The following is a 20,279-nucleotide window of genomic DNA, read 5'->3' on the forward strand; positions in this document are numbered from 1 at the left end:
TTTTTATTTTTGTGTTTTTTTTTTGTTTTTGTTTGTTTTGTTTTGTTTTTGTTTTGTTTTTTTTTTTCAACACAAGATTGGGAGTTTTTTAAGAAGTCAACCTCAAGTTCTGGACGTCGCGATTTCTGCCCCGGGCAGGAATCGAATCCGCAGCCTGCCGCTTACAAGACAGACGTGTTATCCTTTAAGCTACGTATTTGGTGGCTACATAGAATTTTTCTTTGAATAGTTTTGACAGAGGGAACTGTAACTGCTATGGTCTTATCGTCCCGAAATCGAAGAGAGAAGGAAGACAGGATAGGAGAACCAGCCGTTCCGAGAACGAACATTATCCCATCAGGATAAAATCCGCCCCGGGCGGGAATCGAACCCGCGTCTAGCGCGAGCCGTTCCGAGAACGAACATTATCCCATGAGGATAAAATCCGCCCCGGGCGGGAATCGAACTCGCGGCCTAGCGCTTACAGGATAAAATCCGCCCCGGGCGGGAATCGAACCCGCGGCCTAGCGCTTATAACCCGTTCCGAGAACGAACATTATCCCATCAGGATAAAATCCGCCCCGGGCGGGAATCGAACCCGCGGCCTAGGTGTTCCGAGAACGAACATTATCCCATCAGGATAAAATCCGCCCCGGGCGGGAATCGAACCCGCGGCCTAGCGCTTCCATCGAGAACGAACATTATCCCATCAGGATAAAATCCGCCCCGGGCGGGAATCGAACCCGCGGCCTAGCGCTTACAAGGTAGATGAGAAAGAACCTCATCCGTTTAGGACGAAATCCGCCCCGGGCGGGAAACGAACCCGCGACCTATAGCGCTTACAAAGCAGACGCGCTACCAACGAAGCTAGCTAAGCTGGCACAATGTCACATTGAACATAGACCTTACTTAAAACCCCTGGAATTGATACGTTTCCCAAAACGTAGAGTCAACCTTCACCCCAGTGAGTCTTCACAACCATAAATCTTTCCATTCATCTAATGACTCTAATGAGCCTTTCAAAAGAGATAAAGGAAAAGGTCATCCGAAATTATTTATGTGGAAAAATAAACTCGTGGCGAACTCTATGGGTGAAAGGGAGCACTTTTTGCAATTTCCTTCATCCCTTCAGAATTTTTTTTTTTTGAAGGGATGAAAATGGAAAATGCTCGTTTTCTTTTCAAAGGCGCGGGAATTTTCAAATGAGTAGTTTTGAAATGACTTTTTCTTGGCATTTTTTTGTTTCTTGGTTTGTTTTCTATCTTTGGCTGAGCTGTAAGAAAATTAATGCTCGTCCTAGGGATCGAACCCAGGATATTTATTACCTTTCTGTGTTAAGTAATTTTTCTGTGTTAAGTATTTTCCACCAACTCTGGTGAGCTGATTATAAACGGCCTGAAATCCTATCGAAAATAAAAGCCTTTTGTAAACTAAACAGTCAACATTTATTTTCACAAAAAGAGGAATTTAATTCGAGGAAGATACATTTAGAAGCACCCAATTGGTCTTGTAACTACGTCAGGAAGGAGACAGATTTGGTTTGTGTGATGGCGGACGATAGACATTTTGGTTGAGAAGTCAGGCATCTGAAACCGGCAAAAATAGTTGGAAGTTCATTAATTAGTAGGTCTAGGTGAAAAGATTTTCGGTGGAAAAAGTTGAAAAAAGAAAGAACAAACAATGCCGTATTAGGAAGAAAATATTAGGTAATTAATAGTATATTATACCTAGGTAGTCAATGGAAAAAAGTTAAAATTTATTGAATTCGTTAAAAAGAAATATCCGCATATTGTCCAAAAGGAAAAATACAACAATAAAATTATTGAATACTTTCAAAGGAAATGGGAAAATCAAAACCAAGAACAAAACAGGAAAGTTTACCTTCAAAATGAACGCGTGACCTCAGGTGGCATGGTGGAGGAAATTATAATAGACAAACGAACATCCATACCAGATGAGGAAATATTTCATACACGCACGCAGAAAGGTCAACATTGTGGCAACTTTAGTTCTGGATAATAATCAAAGAATTGGAAAACACTTTTCAAGATCCAAAAAACACTTTTCGAGTTGGTTCACTGGAGTCAGACTGGAAGACACGGGATTAAAGAACCATGGTCCCAACGAGCAGACAAGCGAGTATTGGACGACAGACATTTTGGTTGAGGAGTCAGGCATCTGAAACCAGCAAAAATAGTTGGAAGTTCATTAATCAGTAGGTCTAGGTAAAAAGTTAAGATTATCCAAAAGAATAATAAAATTCATTGAAATCTTAGGGCTAAACCTGAAACAACATTGCTTTTCGGTGGAAAAAAGTTGAAAAAAGAAAGAACAAACAATGCCGTATTTAGGAAGATAATATTAGGTAATAGTATTATACCTAGGTAATCAATGGAAAAAAGTTAAAATTTATTGAATTTGTTCAAAAGAAATATCCGCATATTGTCAAAAAGGAAAAATACAACAATAAAATTATTGAATAGGTACCTACTTTCAAAGGAAATAGGAAAATCAAAACCAAGAACAAAACAGGAAAGTTTACCTTCAAGATGAACGCGTGACCTCAGGTGGCATGGTGGAGGAAATTATAATAGACAAACGAACATCCATACCAGATGAGGAAATATTTCATACACGCACGCAGAAAGGTCAACATTGTGGCAAGTTTAGTTCTGGATACTAATCAAAGAATTGGAAAACACTTTTCAAGATCCAGAAAACACTTTTCGAGTTGGTTCACTGGAGTCAGACTGGAAGACACGGGATTAAAGAACCATGGTCCCAACGAGCAGACAAGCGAGTATATGGAGGAGCAGCTTTTTCGGATGGTACAGCAGGTTGCCACCAGCCAGCAGTAGAGGAGGGAAGTTCATTGCGACCTTTGAAGAAATAGACACTTGACACTGTAGAAGTTATGAAACTATATGAAACCAATATATGACAAGGTGAGGTGATGGGAGATGTTATCAGATTTAGTGGGACTGATAAGAAAACATGGGAAAAGTTAACCCTTTAATGACTCATTGTTTGATGTTTGAACACAGACAGTTTTTGATAAGAAAACATGGGACAAGTAACCTTTAACTACCCATTGTTGACTATCATTGTGTTCTTGATTGTCTATTATTGATTGACAATTGAACATACATTTTGGTAAACACACGATTTGATTTGACTATAGTGGACTACTGAGTTGACTGTCTATTAGCTTTCGTTTGAAGGCTGAAATTAAGTGGGGTAAAAGCACCTACTTACATAGAAAAAGGTGGAGTAGATAAAGAAGTAGAAGAACAACAAGAGGATACTGATTATGAAAAAGAATGAAGAAGAAGAAGAAGAGCAAGAATCAAAGAACAAAATCAAAACATAGGCACACAGGAAAAAGGACGAATAAGAATGCAATATTACCATGCTCCAAGCTCCAAGCTCCGGTTTGCATCCTCTCATACCGCCCTCCTAGTCAATCACCACATAGTAGCAGTAACAGGCAAAGGGTATAACCATTGCCAGGATGGTGACAAGGTGAGGTGATGGGAGATGTTATCAGATTTAGTGGGACTGATAAGAAAACATGGGAAAAGTTAACCCTTTAATGACTCATTGTTTGATGTTTGAACACAGACAGTTTTTGATAAGAAAACATGGGACAAGTAACCTTTAACTACCCATTGTTGACTATTATTGTGTTCTTGTTTGTCTATTATTGATTGACAATTGAACATACATTTTGTAAACAGGTAAACACACGATTTGATTTAACTATAGCGGACTACTGACTAGTTGACTGCCTATTAGCATTCGTTTGAAGGCTGAAATTAAGTGGGGGTAAAAGTACCTACTTACATAGAAAAAGGTGGAGCAGATAAAGAAGTAGAAGAACAACAAGAGGATACTGATTAAGAAAAAGAATGAAGAAGAAGAAGAAGAATAAGAGCAAGAATCAAAGAACAAAATCAAAACATAGGCACACAGGAAAAAGGACGAATAAGAATGCAATATTACCATGCTCAAGCTCCGGTTTGCATCCTCTCATACCGCCCTCCTAGTCAATCACCACATAGTAGCAGTAACAGGCAAAGGGTATAACCATTGCCAGGACACACTGCAAGAACCGGTACCCCATATGTCTAATGATCTTCATATTGGACGAATGGAGGGAACCTTCAAAATCGGAAGGTACTCAAGCTCCACAAATCAGCGAAACCTTCAAAACGGAAGGTACTTCTTCACGAATCAAGGAATCGCTTAAAATCGGAAGGTACTCTTGTTTGCTCAGCAAGCAGGTGTATAATTTCGGGTAATTAACAAAATGTCCGGCGATTAATTAGACAAGCGAATCACTGGAAGGAACCCTCCAATTAGTTCCGTTTCTGCGGTTCCCCTTCGATGGCCGATTTCAGATCGAGGAGAGTGATAAGAGGAAGTTTCGGGGTTATTGATTCCTGTCAGTGGCGGAGAACGAGGGGAAATGGGAGCAGTGGTGGTCGGGGTGATCTTGCGGAAGGGCCGCGACTGATTATATTGGGTGGGTCACAGTCATGTCTATTATGAGAGGGATTGTTTCTTTTGCATGACATTGATTTCGACAGGGATATTTAGGCCATCTACTCACTCTCAGGTAGACCTGACAGGTACGCCTGTTAAGTCTACCTGATGGTGGGTGACTGGCCCTACATTGATGATTGGGTACATGGAAATGGCGGTCTTTACTTAAGACCGTCGTGTGTGTTTTCCTTTCGGGAAACCATAAAAAAGACTGAAACACTGCAGTGTCCAAATTTCTGTTTAGGCTATAGTGCACAAGCACACATAATGGTGGTACAAAAAAAAACTTACAAATGATTCATTGAAGAGGTTACGGTTTCTGAAAAATCTATCATTTGCTTCCAAATTTGTGGTGTAGAACCATAAGGAATGACTCAATGACGACACAGAACTGGTAATAAATAATAATATTTTCACCTTGTCCTCACAGAGTGAACCCCAAAAAGCAAGCCCAAAGCTTGATCCTACAGAGAATGTACATCAAGACTTCCGGTATTCCAATCTAAACAAAACCATTTTAAATTTTGGGCGTCCCAAAATTTAAAATATTGAATCCTGGACAATTAAACACAACAATTTTATGATTAAGATATAACTTCTACTTACATGAAGTAACAATGTTCAGGGGGACTTAGAGATAAACAGGGTGTCCTGTGGTGAGAGTCATCAGTTATTTTAAATTTTGGGCGTCCCAAAATTTAAAGTATAGAATCCTGGACACAACAATTTTATTATTAAGATATAACTTCTACTTACATGAAGTAACAATGTTCAGGGGGACTTAGAGATAAACAGGGTGTCCTGTGGTGAGAGTCATCAGTTGGGCGTACACCAGAGACACCAGGGACCACAGAAAAAACATGTGGCACCCTCTAGCCAGGAAACTTTTCAGCATGATGGAAGTAGAAAGTTTCAAAGTTCAAAACCAGTACAGACGAACGAAATAGAGGAGAGAGAAAATGCCGAAGTATTTAAACACGGAGTCGAATATTTTTTTCGCTAGCATGGCTGACAGCAAAGGAGACTGTTGATTAGGATCAGTACTATTGATAACAAAGGCCAGTGATGGTGATGATGATTATAATAATATGACTTCCAGGGTGTTATTCTTTTTTATGGTTGAAAAGCTATTGATGAGCGATTGATAAAAGGCCAGCCACTCACTATCAGGTAGACCTGACAGGTGCAGCTGATCAGACTGTTGATTAGGATCAGTACTATTGATAACATAGGCCAGTGATGGTGATGATGATGGTGATTATAATAATATGACTTCCAGGGTGTTATTCTTTTTTATGGTTGAAAAGCTATTCAACGATTCAACGATTGATAAAAGGTCAGCCACTCACTATCAGGTAGACCTGACAGGTGCAGCTGATCAGGTCCGCTGGTCAGGTCTACCTCATAGTATGTATCAGGTTTACCTGATAATGAGTGGTTGGCAAAAGTCCCTTTTATTATATTATTTAATTAGGTACTAACCTAGTAAAATAATAATAATAAAATAAAATAATAACAAAAAAAAGACGGACGGACGGACGGGAATATAAATCTAAATTTCCAATTACCTTTTAACGGCCGGCCGCCTGCGGTTAAGGCCGCTGTTGATCCACTGAAAAGGATTTACATGCTCGAGTACATTGCTTCAGCATTTTCACCAAGCTTGAAGACAGTTTCGGGTAATGTGGACAGAAAAATGAGCACCACGCCAATACACGCCAGCACATTCCGCGCAATTTTCATCCTGGACCAATTGAGCATGGTTCTAGTTTCCTAGAGGGTCTTCAAAATCTTCAAATGCAGGTGCTTTGTCACTAATGAAAACAATGACTAAATGTAAATGGACGGAACTTTTCAAGATGGTTCACTAAAAGTGCTAATCTCCTAATCGAAATACTGTATGTATCTAGTGAAAATACTTTACCAGATAAAATTAGAATCCTGTGGAATAACTTTAGCTATTCGATTGTTTCTTAAGACGGAACTTTTCAAGATGGTTCACTAAAAGTGCTAATCTCCTAATCGAAATACTGTATGTAGCTAGTGAAAATACTTTGCCAGATAAAATTAGAATCCTGTGGAATAACTTTAGCTATTCGATTGTTTCTTACGTTGACGAAACTGTTTACTGTCGAACCCTTTGTTTATTTTTGTAAACAATAGCTGAACAACAGTGTGGGAATCGATTCAAAGACCAATTCAGACAGATGTAAAAATATTGATAAGTGTTTCACCGGTTGAGCAGTTTGGTGGCAACGGTTTTACGATTCAATTGGTGAGTAGTGTCTCACCAAAACCGTTGAAATTGATGGAGGTTGTTATGGTACTTAAGGGTGTGTTTACATGTTGATCGATGTCATAATATGATGTTGGTAAAATCAAAGGATTTTGAAGAAATAAAAAAGAAGCTTTAGGTAGATTGTATTATATTATTAGTTTTATTTATGGTGCTCCCAGCGTTTTTTAATCAAATTAGTTATTAACAAATCATGCACACAAAGAGGAGTTTTCATTTCCTTGCACCAAGGTTTGAAATCCCATCTTGCCAAGATGGTAAAGATGGCTTGTCAAGACTTTTCAAGAGTCCCAATCATCCATGTGCCTTCTTCGAGCAGAAGAGCACTAGAGTTCTTGGGTAAAGATTCCTCAGAATTTTTCACCATTTCATATTTTGAAGCCATAATTCCAATGGTAGAAGGGTTCTTCCCAAGACCTCTTCAAGAAAGGATGCTGTTGAGGTCATGGGTAACAATATAGAAGCCAAGGCTGAATACGTAGGAAATGATGTAGGTTGCTGATGCTAACTTGATGACTATTCTCAATGCAGGATGCATTGCAGATGCGAAAGCTGAAAAGCCAACAGGGATCAAGAAGTTAAGAAAGGTTGTGCGTGGTTGGTATCCGGATGGATGACCATCTGGACAGTTTCGTGGTGTTGACTTTTCCCTCCCTACTCTAGGTGAGGGAAATGTGAGGTAGCTTGTCGCCGAATAGAGGTAAAGCTATTATATATAGATGTAGATCTGTCCTAGGACAGGTTTCAACACGACGTTCTCCACTTTTCTCGATCTTGGGCGCCCTCCTTTAAAGCTATTAAGCCCCTGTTACTGGAAAGTCTGGAAACCTTGGCACTTGTACAGTAACGTTAGGGTCCTAACAACAAACCCTTGGATAGCTTTGGTGTTATGTAGGACCAAACTTTCTTTAAATCTTATAGCGAGCTTTCCTTTTTAGATTTTTGTTTCCTTCTAAGCACAGGATCAACTTGAACTTACCTAAGTTTGGTGATTCAAGTTAAAGATCTTCTTACATCCAAATCAGATTAAATCCACATAATATAATCCACTGGTTCAACTATGAAGCGTTTTTTCTGAACTATTGAAAGAAAAACGTCTCTTTAAATCGTCCCTGATGATACTTGTAGATATCGAGCAGATTTTTCCACGTCATATAGCCGAAAAATAACACCATAAGCTCTTGGAACATGCTTCAGAATTGGGACTGAGAAATAAAAGAAAATATCGATTGAAGATGGCCTTTACGTGAAGTGGTGTAATCAACTAATCAAATAGTAAACACTTTTGCGTCCAAATCTAAACACGAATCAAATCAGTATTATTGTAAACAAAAACATTTGTTCTGTTACATCTGTTGTAAAACCTTTGAGTATAGTTATTGAGTTAATTATCAATTTTATTATTGACTTATTGAATTACTAACCAAAAGATTCTTTTTGTATCAGTTAACTTGTTCATAACTTTATCACTTATTTACTTGCCCCGTTTGTAAGGCTTTTCCTTTTAAAATTCAAATTATTTTCAGTCATTTCCCCAACGCTACTGGGGGAGGATTTTCCAAATTTTTGTTGAATTATGATTTCTCTCATTTCATCACCAAAACACGGAAAAGGTCTTATCATCCCAAAAAAGAAGAGAAAAGGAAGACAGGAAAAGCCAGCCGTTCCAGTGTGCTTGAGTGTATTTCGGGTCCTATACTCGGGCCCCTTCATTTTGGACATCATACCCCGGGCCTCAACTTATCCAGAGTATTGTAGTAACACGCATACACACTGTACATATGCTTTATATACACTCTGTACATATTATGCTTTATATTACACACAGACATACATACTTTCCTCTGTAACATCTCACAATCATTGGTTGTCTAATAAAAACTTGTATGCTCTAAGTTCCTTTCTATCCACAGAGTTAACCCGCGAGTAGCCGATAGAAACACACTACCATCACGTCACGTGACGTAACGTGATAATGGTGTGGTTGTCAAAATTACCTACAATATTATGAAAAAACTTTGGAATAAATCTTTCTGACTCCCCATAACTTCAAGTGACGTGACACGTTCAATTCAATTCAATTATTTATTTATTGAACATAATAATAGATATATATTATACAAAGGTGTTTTTCCCAAGTCAATATTGACTTCTAAGAAAATATTGACTTCTTCTATGTTCGTATCTATGCCTTGTTTTTCTTTCTCGCAGTAGCACGGCCAAAAACACTCGGCCGTATGTTGGAGCGGGCTCGGAGTACGGCGCCATTCAGCTAGGCTACAAGTTAGGTAGCCAGCCTATTTAGCTTGGTTGGTAGCGCGTCTGCCTTGTAAGCGCTAGGTTCGGGTTCGATTCCCGCCCGAAAAGGATTTTATCCTGAACGGATGATGTTCGTTCTCGGAACGGCTGGCTTTCTCCTGTCTTTCTTCTCTCTTCGATTTCGGGAAGATAAGATCTTCTTAGCTGTTACAATTCCCTTTATCAAACCTCTTGATTTCAGAGTTAAAGCGCTCTTTGAAAAAAAAAAAAAAAAAAAAAAAACTCCTTGAAAAATAATAATAAAGTTCTATAGGTATTTCAAATTTCCCTAATATGTGAAGAAAATCTAAGTTATGACCACTGACTGAGTCAGTGCGTCACTCTCTAACTAGTGTTGGGAATAATCGATTATTTCACATAATCGATTATCAATAATCGATTATAAAAAATAATCGATTAATCGATTATTAATCGATTAATAATCGATTAATCGATTATTTTTTATAATCGATTATTGATAATCGATTATGTGAAATAATCGATTATTCCCAACACTAGTTAGAGAGTGACGCACTGACTCAGTCAGTGGTCATAACTTAGATTTTCTTCACATATTAGGGAAATTTGAAATACCTATAGAACTTTATTATTATTTTTCAAGAGGTTTTTTTTTTTTTTTTTTTTTTTTCAAAGAGCGCTTTAACTCTGAAATCAAGAGGTTTGATAAAGGGAATTGTAACAGCTAAGAAGATCTTATCTTCCCGAAATCGAAGAGAGAAGAAAGACAGGAGAAAGCCAGCCGTTCCGAGAACGAACATCATCCGTTCAGGATAAAATCCTTTTCGGGCGGGAATCGAACCCGAACCTAGCGCTTACAAGGCAGACGCGCTACCAACCAAGCTAAATAGGCTGGCTACCTAACTTGTAGCCTAGCTGAATGGCGCCGTACTCCGAGCCCGCTCCAACATACGGCCGAGTGTTTTTGGCCGTGCTACTGCGAGAAAGAAAAACAAGGCATAGATACGAACATAGAAGAAGTCAATATTTTCTTTGGCAAAAATACCAAAATGTGATTTTCCGATTATTTTTCATAATCGATTATACTTTCGATTATTTTTTATAATCGATTACGATTACGATTATCAATAATAATCGATTAATCGATTATCATAATCGATTATTCCCAACACTATCTCTAACTCATTCAGAGATTCACTCTGACTCCTCGCGGGTTAACCGAGTCTTCTTCCCTTGATTAATTCCACCAATGACTGGCAAAGAGAATATTAATGCGGACTAACTCTTTTTCGAACCCGTCTGTTCTCTTGGCTGATGCCATATCGTAACAAGATTGATTTTTCCCGAGCCAGTCCCAGATTCCGCTCGTAGGGTAACGTGGGGTGTCATTGTGCACCACGGGTCATTTGGGACTTTGGGAAATGACCTGACTGCATGTACCCGCCTCGGTGGTGTACCTAGTGGTCAAGGCGCTCGCCTGGTAAACAGGAGGGCGTGGGCTCAATCCCAGCCGAGGTATGGAATTTTATCCTCAATATAATTTGAGAATTTGACCACAATAATAGTAGTAGCTTTCTGCTGGAGTAAAGGGACTTTTCAGTCCTATGCGAGCAGTATAAATAAGCACTATTATTATTATTATTATTACCCCAACAGCCATCAAATTTGCAGAGCTCTGGAAGAATACCATTCCACGTTCATGTGAGAAGCCTTGGACACGGATAAGTAATTACTTTTTTACTTAAGTTGTATCTGTGACAGTATCTACACCCCCACCACTGTCACTATCAGCAACAACAACACCTACACTCAGTTTCCCTTGAAAATGTCTATGAAATAGACGAAACTCCGAGTCGGGATTTAAAAAACCTACTCGTAAGTATCCATTTTTATATATAACTTAAGTAAAAAAGTACTTACAAAGGATGTCAAAATTAAATAAATTAATTAATAACGGATAAGTAAGGCGTCCACAACGGAGAACTGACCATAGCCTTTAGTACCGACCCAAGAGAAATTAAACAAATCATGCTAATGAATATAAGCGTCCCTGCGTCCTTAACGGAGCCGTGACCATAGCTCTGACCATAGTACCGACCCAAGAGAAATTAAACAAATCATGCTAATGAATAGAAGCGTCCCTGCGTCCTTAACGGAGCCGTGACCATAGCTCTGACCATATTATTACGGTACATCCTAGAAAAAAAGTGTAAATGTACAAAATGTAGGAAATATAAATATAAAAAACTTTCTGATTCATTGTTATTAGAAAAAAGTTACCGGAAACGAGATATTATCAAAACCCCGTTTTTGGCCGCCATTTTGAAAAAAGGCCGCCATTTCTTTAGTACCGACCCAAGAGAAATTAAACAAATCATGCTAATGAATATAAGCGTCCTCAACGGAGCTGTGACCATAGCTCCGACCCAAGAAAAATCTGGTGTGAACATCACACGACTTTCCTTATCCTATTGAATGGTGCTTATTTGGGTGTTCTGTTGTAACAATTACAATATCTCTAACCGCTTAGTTAGTATAGCTGAAAACCGCCAAAAAGCGGTCGAAACCCGCCAAAAAGAGGTCAAAATACCGCTAGTTGCAGCACCTATTTTAACCTAACGTTTTGGGTTGCATCCTTGTCACATTTGTGAACTACATACCAAATTTCAAGTCTTTAGCTTATACCGTTCCCGAGATATTGTTAAATACACCGAAAACCGCCAAAAAGCGGTAAAATGCCGCCAAGCGTTGCACCGGTCTTAACCAAAAGTTTCGTGTCGCATCCTTGTCACATTTGACAGCTGCATGCCAAGCGGTAAAATGCAGCCAAGCGTTGCACCGGTCTTAACCAAAAGTTTCGTGTCATCTCCTTGTCACATTTAAAAGATACATACCAAATTTCAAGTCTCTAGCTCTTACCGTTCTCGAGATATTTTGTTTACAGACAGACACACACACGGACCAATTTCTTCTTATTTTCTTCCAAGTGTCAAATTTGAATCTGATGATATTGATCACACACAAAATCTAATGAACCTTTTTAATTAAGGGAACCCCAAAGAAAAGATCTGAAATCCCGATATTACGTTCCCTGAATTTCAAAAAAAAAAAAAAAAAAAAAAAAAAAAAAGGAGTTTTTTTTACTGCAAAAAGAAATGGAACTGAGTAATTTTTCTGCGATGGTCAATGGTCTCGGCAAGGGTCCATGGTCTATGGTCGCCGTTTTGGCCGCGCTGCACTAAGGCCAAATCGTCTTTTTTTAAGGAGGTTTGAGGGAACTGTAACTGCTACGGTCTAATCATCTGGAAAACTAGTCGGTGGCCTAACGTCAAAAAAGCTGCATTTCGTCAGGAAAGCACCAAATTTGGCATGGACCTTTATTTGGACCATATAAAAGACTAACTCAAATATGGGGGAAATAGTCGGTGGCCTAACGTCAAAAAAGCTGCATTTCGTCAGGAAAGCACCAAATTTGGCATGGACCTTTATTTGGACCATATAAAACTTTTAGGAAGGGGTGACACCGAAAACCATGTATACGAACAAAATGGCGGCCTTTTTTCCAAAATGGCGGCCAAAAAAAGGGGTTTTTTGAGAACATCTCGTTTCCGATAAAAAATTTCTAATAACAATAAATTAGAAAGTTGTTTGTCTTTTTATTTTCTACATTTTATGAATTTACACTTTTACTGATGTACATAGAAAAATTGGTGGGGTTTGAAGGAAAAACGACGTATACTTAGGCCATAAGAATTATGTAGGCCATGAGTTGTTTTTGCATCAAACCCCTCAATTATGGGGGGGTGTAAGATGATCTTATGAAACTAGAAGTTATTTAACCCTTGTTCTTTGACTTTAAACTTAAAGTCAGCTCCAAGGGCAAGGTAAACGCTACCTTTGTTTTGTAGTTTTGGCACATCCACTAATAAATAATTATTTCAAAATGTTTTGAGGCCCAAATATATCAACAAACACATACGTACGTAAGGTAGTATGTAAGTAGGTAAATATTTTATTATTATTTTATTATTAGAGAAAACCTCTTTTTGGCCGCCATATTGGAAAAATCATTACGGTACGGGATTACGGTACATCCTAGAGAAAAAGTGTAAATGTATGGAATGTAGAAAATAAAAAGAAAAACAACTTTCTAATTTATTGTTATTAGAAAGAAGTTACTGGAAACGAGATATTCTCAAAAAACCCCTTTTTTTGGCCGCCATTTTGAAAAAAAGGCCGCCATTTTGTTCGTATACATGGTTTTCGGTGTCACCCCTTCCTAAAAGTTTTATATGGTCCAAATGAAGGTCCATGCCAAATTTGGTGCTTTCCTGACGAAATGCAGCTTTTTTGACGTTGGGCCACCCACTATTGTGGTAAGTTCCAATTGAATACAATATAGAAACCATTGAAAAATAATAACAAGAGCAATAGGTTATTTTATTTCATTTGTTTTATTTTACTATAGATATTATTATCAATTATAACCTATGTATCGTCCTATTTTATTATTATTATTATTATTATTATTATTATTATTATTATTATTATTATTATTATTATCATTACTCTTATTATTTGAAGAGGTATGACAGAGGGAACTGTTACTGCCAAGGTCTTATCGTCCCAAAAAAGAAGAGAGAAGGAAGACAGGATAGGAAAAGCCAGCCGTTCCAGTGTGCTTGAGTGTATTTCGGGTCCTATACTCGAGCCCCTTCATTTTGGACATCATACCCCGGGCCTCAACTTATCCAGAGTATTGTAGTAACACACATACACACTGTACATATGCTTTATATACACTCTGTACATACTATGCTTTATAGGGTAAGTGTACCATTTATTCGCCCACCTAAAAAACGTACCATTTATTGGCCCACCTGCCCACATTTATTTTTCTAATTTTTGTTTTTATGACTACAATTTTTGAATAGCACTGGTTTGATAGCAGTCTTTAAGCCCTTTCTTTTGATGAAATTGGATCTTGGAAAAGTTCGTCCAGTTCAGACTTATGTGGCGTATGGTACAGGTGGGCCAATAAATGGTACGTTTTTTAGGTGGGCGAATAAATGGTACACTTGCCCTACATATACTTTCCTCTGTAACATCTCACAATCATTGGTTGTCTAATTAAAACTTGTATGCTCCAAGTTCCTTTCTATCCACAGAGTTAACCCGCGAGTAGCCGCGGTAGAAATACACTACCATCACGTCACGTCACATCACGTCACGTCACGTAACGTGATAGTGGTGTGGTTGTTAAAATTACCTACAATATTATGACAAAACTTTGAACTACATCTTTCCGACTCCCCATGACTTCACGTGACGTGACACGTTTGTATGCCTTGTTACTTTTTTTTACATGGTTTTACTTAACTTGTTCTTTCTCGCAGTTGCACGGCCGAAAACACTCGGCCGTATGTTGGAGCGGGCTCGGTGCACCGCGCCATTCAGCTAGGCTACAAGTTAGGTAGCCAGCCTAGTTAGCTTAGTTGGTAGTGCGTCTGCCTTGTAAGCGCTAGGTTCGGGTTCGATTCCCGCCCGAAAAGGATTTTATCCTGAACGGATAATGTTCGTTCTCGGAACGGCTGGCTTTCTCCTGTCTTTCTTCTCTCTTCGATTTCGGGAAGATAAGATCTTAGCTGTTACATTTCCCTTTATCAAACCTCTTGAAAAATAATAATAAAGTTAGGTAAGTATTTCAAATTTCCCCAATAAGTGAAGAAAATCTAAGTTATGACTACTGACTGAGTCAGTGAGTCACTCTCTAACTCATTCAGAGAGTCACTCTGACTCCTCGCGGGTTAACCGAGTCTTCTTCCCTTGATTAATTCCACCAATGACTGGCAAAGAGAATATTAATGCGGACTAACTAACTCATTCAGAGATTCACTCTGACTCCTCGCGGGTTAACCGAGTCTTCTTCCCTTGATTAATTCCACCAATGACTGGCAAAGAGAATATTAATGCGGACTAACTCTTTTTCGAACCCGTCTGTTCTCTTGGCTGATGCCATATCGTAACAAGATTGATTTTTCCCGAGCCAGTCCCAGATTCCGCTCGTAGGGTAAGGTGGGGTGTCATTGTCCGCCTTGGGACTTTGGGAAATGACCTGACTGCATGTACCCCAGGAGGCATCAAATTTGCACAGCTCTGGAAGAATACCATTCCACGTTCATGTGAGAAGCCTTGGACACGGATAAGTAAGTAAGGCGTCCACAACGGAGCCTTTAGTACCGACCCAAGAGAAATTAAACAAATCATGCTAATGAATTGGAGCGTCCTCAACGGAGCCGTGACCATAGCTCCGACCCAAGAAAAATCTGGTGTAAACATCACACGACTTTCCTTATCCTATTGAATGGTGCTTATTTGGGTGTTCTGTTGTAACAATTAGGTACAATATCTCTAACCGTTTAGTCAGTATAGCTGAAAACCGCCAAAAACCGGTAAAATGCCGCCAAGCGTTGCACCGGTCTTAACCAAAAGTTTCGTGTCGTCTCCTTGTCACATTTAAAAGATACATACCGAATTTCAAGTCTCTAGCTCTTACTGTTCTCGAGATATTTTGTTTACAGACAGACACACACACGGACCAATGGCTGGAACTTTGGATTTAGGCTCTAGGGACCTCAAAACGTGTTTTGGCACTAAAAACTGACCATCGAAAATTTGACCCGATTACATTACTTTCCTTCCTATAGAATAAGGAAAGTAAGAAAGTGGGAAACCCTTACCTTCCCTCTCGAACCAGCCGCGTAGGGTTTTCTTCGGATCATCCAGATACAATTCTTCATTATTAGTGGAGGCGTACGGGTTCTCAGCACACGACACGATTTGTATCCGAACGACACAAAATGTCCTTTTAGGCAATGTAATTTAAATGAGTGTGTTCCCACTTACGCACGACACGATTTTTTTTCGAACGACAAGTGGGAACGGGCCTTTAGTCTTACATTAGGTACCTACTCATTTATTTCCTACAGTTCAAAGTCGAGGTTGATTTCTAAAAAAAAAAAAAAAAAAAAATGCCGTAGGAGAGAAGAACGACAAGGTAGGTGAAAGCCAGGAGTTCCAAAAACAGATCTTATGGTATTGGGATAATATCCGCCCCTGTGAACAATCGAACCCGCGACCTAGCGCTTACAATTAGGCAACATCCTTACCTAGAAGGAAAAGAATGGTGGACCATGTTACCCTTTAAGGGACAAAGACACCCCGACTTGCAGTACTAAGCCCAAGATGGACGTATTTCGGAGTCCAAGAATAATGAGCCTATTTCAAAAGAATCTTTTTTTTTTTTTGCTGATTTGTGTAAGTTTTACCTGTCTGAGTTTGGAACTCATTGGAATGTGTGGTTATGAAGTTATTATTCTGTATGCTGATTTGTGTAAGTTTTACCTGTCTGAGTTTGGAACTCATTGGAATGTGTGGTTATGAAGTTATTATTCTGTAAATCATTGTTTCCTACATGGGCAGGTATAATTTGTTTAGCCATTCTATTAGTTAGAGATTGATTTTATTTCAGCTTTATGTAATGTTTAGGTATGTAGAAATCAAATCATTTTTGATCTGTGCCCGTGGTACTTTATCCAACTATCTCTTCTTGAGGCTCGATCTAATATGTATGTATAGGTAAGAAACTATGTATATGTATGGAAACTGTTTTCCTAGCTTTTTTACATGCTTCTATTTAACTTATAAGATCTATTTTCTCCAATAAAAGCATGTAGCTATGTAACAAGTTTTTTTAAGTAGCTGGAATTTTTTTCCGACTTATTTGTAGACTTTGTTTCATTTTGTCTTGTTAAAATAATACATAATACCTACCTCTATTTTGTTTTATTTATTTAATTCTCCACGCCCACCCCTCCACCCCATCTAATCTTCTTATCCTTTGTATTTAAATATAAATAATTATTAGATATTAATTAAGTGGACACAACTGATTCAGCTTACAAGAATGCAAGAATTAATTAAAAATAAATAAAATGTAGAGAGTTAAATAAATAAAATCTAAAATGTAGAGTTAAGCTGGGCAAAACGGCCATTAATATGCCGTGGTAATGTGGTAATGAAGACATTGTGCAAACTTTATCCGTGTGTAGGTATACCGGATGGTGAAGTTCAAGGGTGGAAATTTGGAAATTTCCTGACTAACCCTTAGGTATAGTTATTTCTGCTGTTTTTAGATAGATGTGTGTGGTGCATATGACCAAGAAGTTGACGAGCACCACTTAAATAATTATAATAGATGATAGATAGATACCTAGATGGATAGATGTGTAGTTAAAAGGTGTGGCTTCTTTTCAGTTTTCCTCTTCTTTTCCCTCCTTCCTTTCTTCATTCTTCTCCCCCCCTTTTTTTCCCTGATTATCTCCAACATTCTTTCTCAGAGCTTGGTATTTCTCGCGAAAAGTTTACTCTGTAACTTTGTAGAACCATAGGCATTGGATGTAAGTCACATTTTCCTTTCGCGATTTCCCCTTTTCTGATGCTCGTTTCCCCTTTTAGCGTGATAGCGCCTGTACTAAACCGTAAGAAAAAGAGTGGAAACGAGCTTTATTTAGACAAGGGGAAGTTCCGAAAGAAAAATACAACTTTAGTAGTTCTCGTCCGCCCTCAATAAATTCGCAATTCAAGGCGCCTCTTTTCCACACCACCTTGTATTCGAATGTACTTTATAATGCACTTATCAGCTGCATTGATAGAGTAATAAAAAATGCGCGTCTCAATAGCCTAATCGGTATCGATTAATTCCACTTGACGACAAGATAGATAGAAAAATGAGATTCAATTTACATTTGCAACTCAATCTTATAACACCTTTCAAACGTCATTAATCTACTCAATTGATTATTGGGATTTTCATTGTAGATGCACGTATTAAAAAAAATAAAAAATATTCTGGTCGTCACAATCGTCAATGTGACCAAGTAGGTGGATGGATTTTCTTTGGTTCCGTGGGTTAGGTGTAGCACGTAAAAACCACTGGAACTATTATTTTAATGAGCTCTGTAAAGCTGCGCCAAGTCAAAAAGTGGGAGTTATTATCAAAAATATAACCAAGTACCTAGGTGGATGGATTTTCTTTGGTTCCGTGGGTTAGGTATAGCACGTAAAAACCACTGGAACTATTATTTTAATGAGCTCTGTAAAGCTGCGCCAAGTCAAAAAGTGGGAGTTATTATCAAAAATATGTATTATTATGTGAGTTATAACAACGAGCAGACGTCATTGGAGTAATGCTCAATGCTCTAACAGAGCATGTCTGCAGGAAAATCAAAAATGCTCTTCACCAACACACTAAACAGTCGAAAAAAGCCAACAAAAATTGTTCATTTTGATGACTCCTAATCGATAGGACTAGCAATACCGCTATAGAACATTGAATTTTGAACGGATAGCCACATTAGGCTTCCTATACTAGTAAATCATAATAAAAAGCTATTAGACAAGACCAATAAATACAGCTATTTACATAACTTTTATACAATTACGTGCGAAAAAATTGGATTAAGGTTGACTTTTGAACTTTTTTAGATTCAGCAGTTTCTGAGTTTCTATTGATAATATTGATATTCAAAAGACAATTGTAGGTGTTTCCAATTTTCCAAAGGTATATTGGAGACAATAATAATTATGAGCTAATTAGCTGTGGTACCAAAAAACAATTGGAACTTTTAAAACGTTAACATAAGCTGTCTATTCAAAGTAGACTAGTGAGGAATAGAATTGCAAATTGTCCCCTTTTTTTTGCACCCAAGTATAACGGCTAAGTACATCAGATTGCTTTTCAATTGGATAAAGGTGAAGGTTTAAGCCGATAGAGGTACTTGGTGACTATTAAATGCACTGAAAATATGTATTATTATGTAAGTTATAACAACGAGCAGACGTCATTGGAGTAATGCTCATGTAAAATGCTCAATGCTCTAACAGAGCATGTCTGCAGGAAGATCAAAAATGCTCTTCACCAACACACTAAACAGTCGAAAAAAAGCCAACAAAAATTGTTCATTTTGATGACTCCTAATCGATAGGACTAGCAATATCGCTAGAACATTGAATTTTGAACGGATAGCCACATTAGGCTTCCTATACTAGTAAATCATAATAAAAAGCTATTAGACAAGACCAATAAATACAGCTATTTACAATTTTACATAACTTTTATACAATCACGTGCGAAAAAATTGGAATAAGGTTGACTTTAGAACTTTTTCAGATTCAGCAGTTTCTGAGTTTCTATTGATAATATTGATATTCAAAAGACAATTATTGTAGGTGTTTCCAATTTTCCAAAGGTATCTTGGAGACAATAATAATTATGAGCTAATTAGCTGTGGTACCAAAAAACAATTGGAACTTTTAAAACGTTAACATAAGCTGTCTATTCAAAGTAGACTAGTGAGGAATAGAATTGCAAATTTTCCCCTATTTTTGCACCCAAGTGTAACGGCTAAGTACATCAGATTGCTTTTCAATTGGATAAAGGTGAAGGTTTAAGCCGATAGAGGTACTTGGTGACTATTAAATGCACTCATTGGCACCAGAGGTGTTTTAAATTCGCTTATTGGCACAAGCCTACAGTACAAGTTGGCAACGCGGTGATTAATGCCCGATCTAGGCGGTACAAGCACTCTTGGCAACGTTTTGGTATGCATATTCCGGTGGATTCTTGACTTAGGGAACGAATGAAGCCAGTTTTAAGATTCCGCTTTACCTGGACAAATCCTGGATATGTTACTTGACGCCACTGCTAGTGGTGTTTTCACGAGGCCAATATAGCTGGACTGCCAACTGGCCTCTTATAGCTGGACTGCCAACTGGCCTCTTATATTTTAATTACAACTTATAGCCTGTTTAAGTGTTTACTCTTGTCGTGAGTTTCATCCGATTTTTTTTCGAATGTCCATGTAGGCAATATATCTAAATGAGAGTGTTCACACTACACACGACACGATTTTTTTTTTCCGAACGACAAGTGTGAACTGGCTTTTACGTTTTCTACAAGTTTCTAGAACAGCCTTTCGTAGCGATGACTTAACAGATCTGTGTTGTAGCATGCCCAATCGCCCATACCAAGGCCCGTAGTGTGTCCCTCCTCAAGGTAACCATTTTATGACGTATATTTGAACAAACATTCACGAAATTATAGCAGTAAACTCATTCTTTC

The 20,279-nt window shown here is 38.2% G+C and overlaps 2 long non-coding RNA genes across 2 annotated transcripts; both read right to left on the minus strand.

Moving 5' to 3' along the window:
- Window positions 1–1,405: 1,405 nt before the first annotated feature.
- LOC108252933 lies at window positions 1,406–2,116 on the minus strand. The gene is made up of 2 exons (XR_001809625.1): window positions 1,861–2,116; window positions 1,406–1,565 (listed from the first exon to the last, which is right to left on the minus strand). It is a non-coding gene; the product is annotated as an uncharacterized LOC108252933 (long non-coding RNA).
- A 4,821-nt stretch (window positions 2,117–6,937) lies between these two features.
- Window positions 6,938–8,084, minus strand: LOC113469264. Its single transcript, XR_003392734.1, has 2 exons — window positions 7,800–8,084; window positions 6,938–7,372 (listed from the first exon to the last, which is right to left on the minus strand). It is a non-coding gene; the product is annotated as an uncharacterized LOC113469264 (long non-coding RNA).
- Between the last annotated feature and the right edge of the window lie 12,195 nt (window positions 8,085–20,279).

This window comes from Diaphorina citri, unplaced genomic scaffold, assembly GCF_000475195.1.
Source record: "Diaphorina citri unplaced genomic scaffold, Diaci psyllid genome assembly version 1.1 scaffold1008, whole genome shotgun sequence".
NCBI lineage: Eukaryota > Metazoa > Arthropoda > Insecta > Hemiptera > Psyllidae > Diaphorina > Diaphorina citri.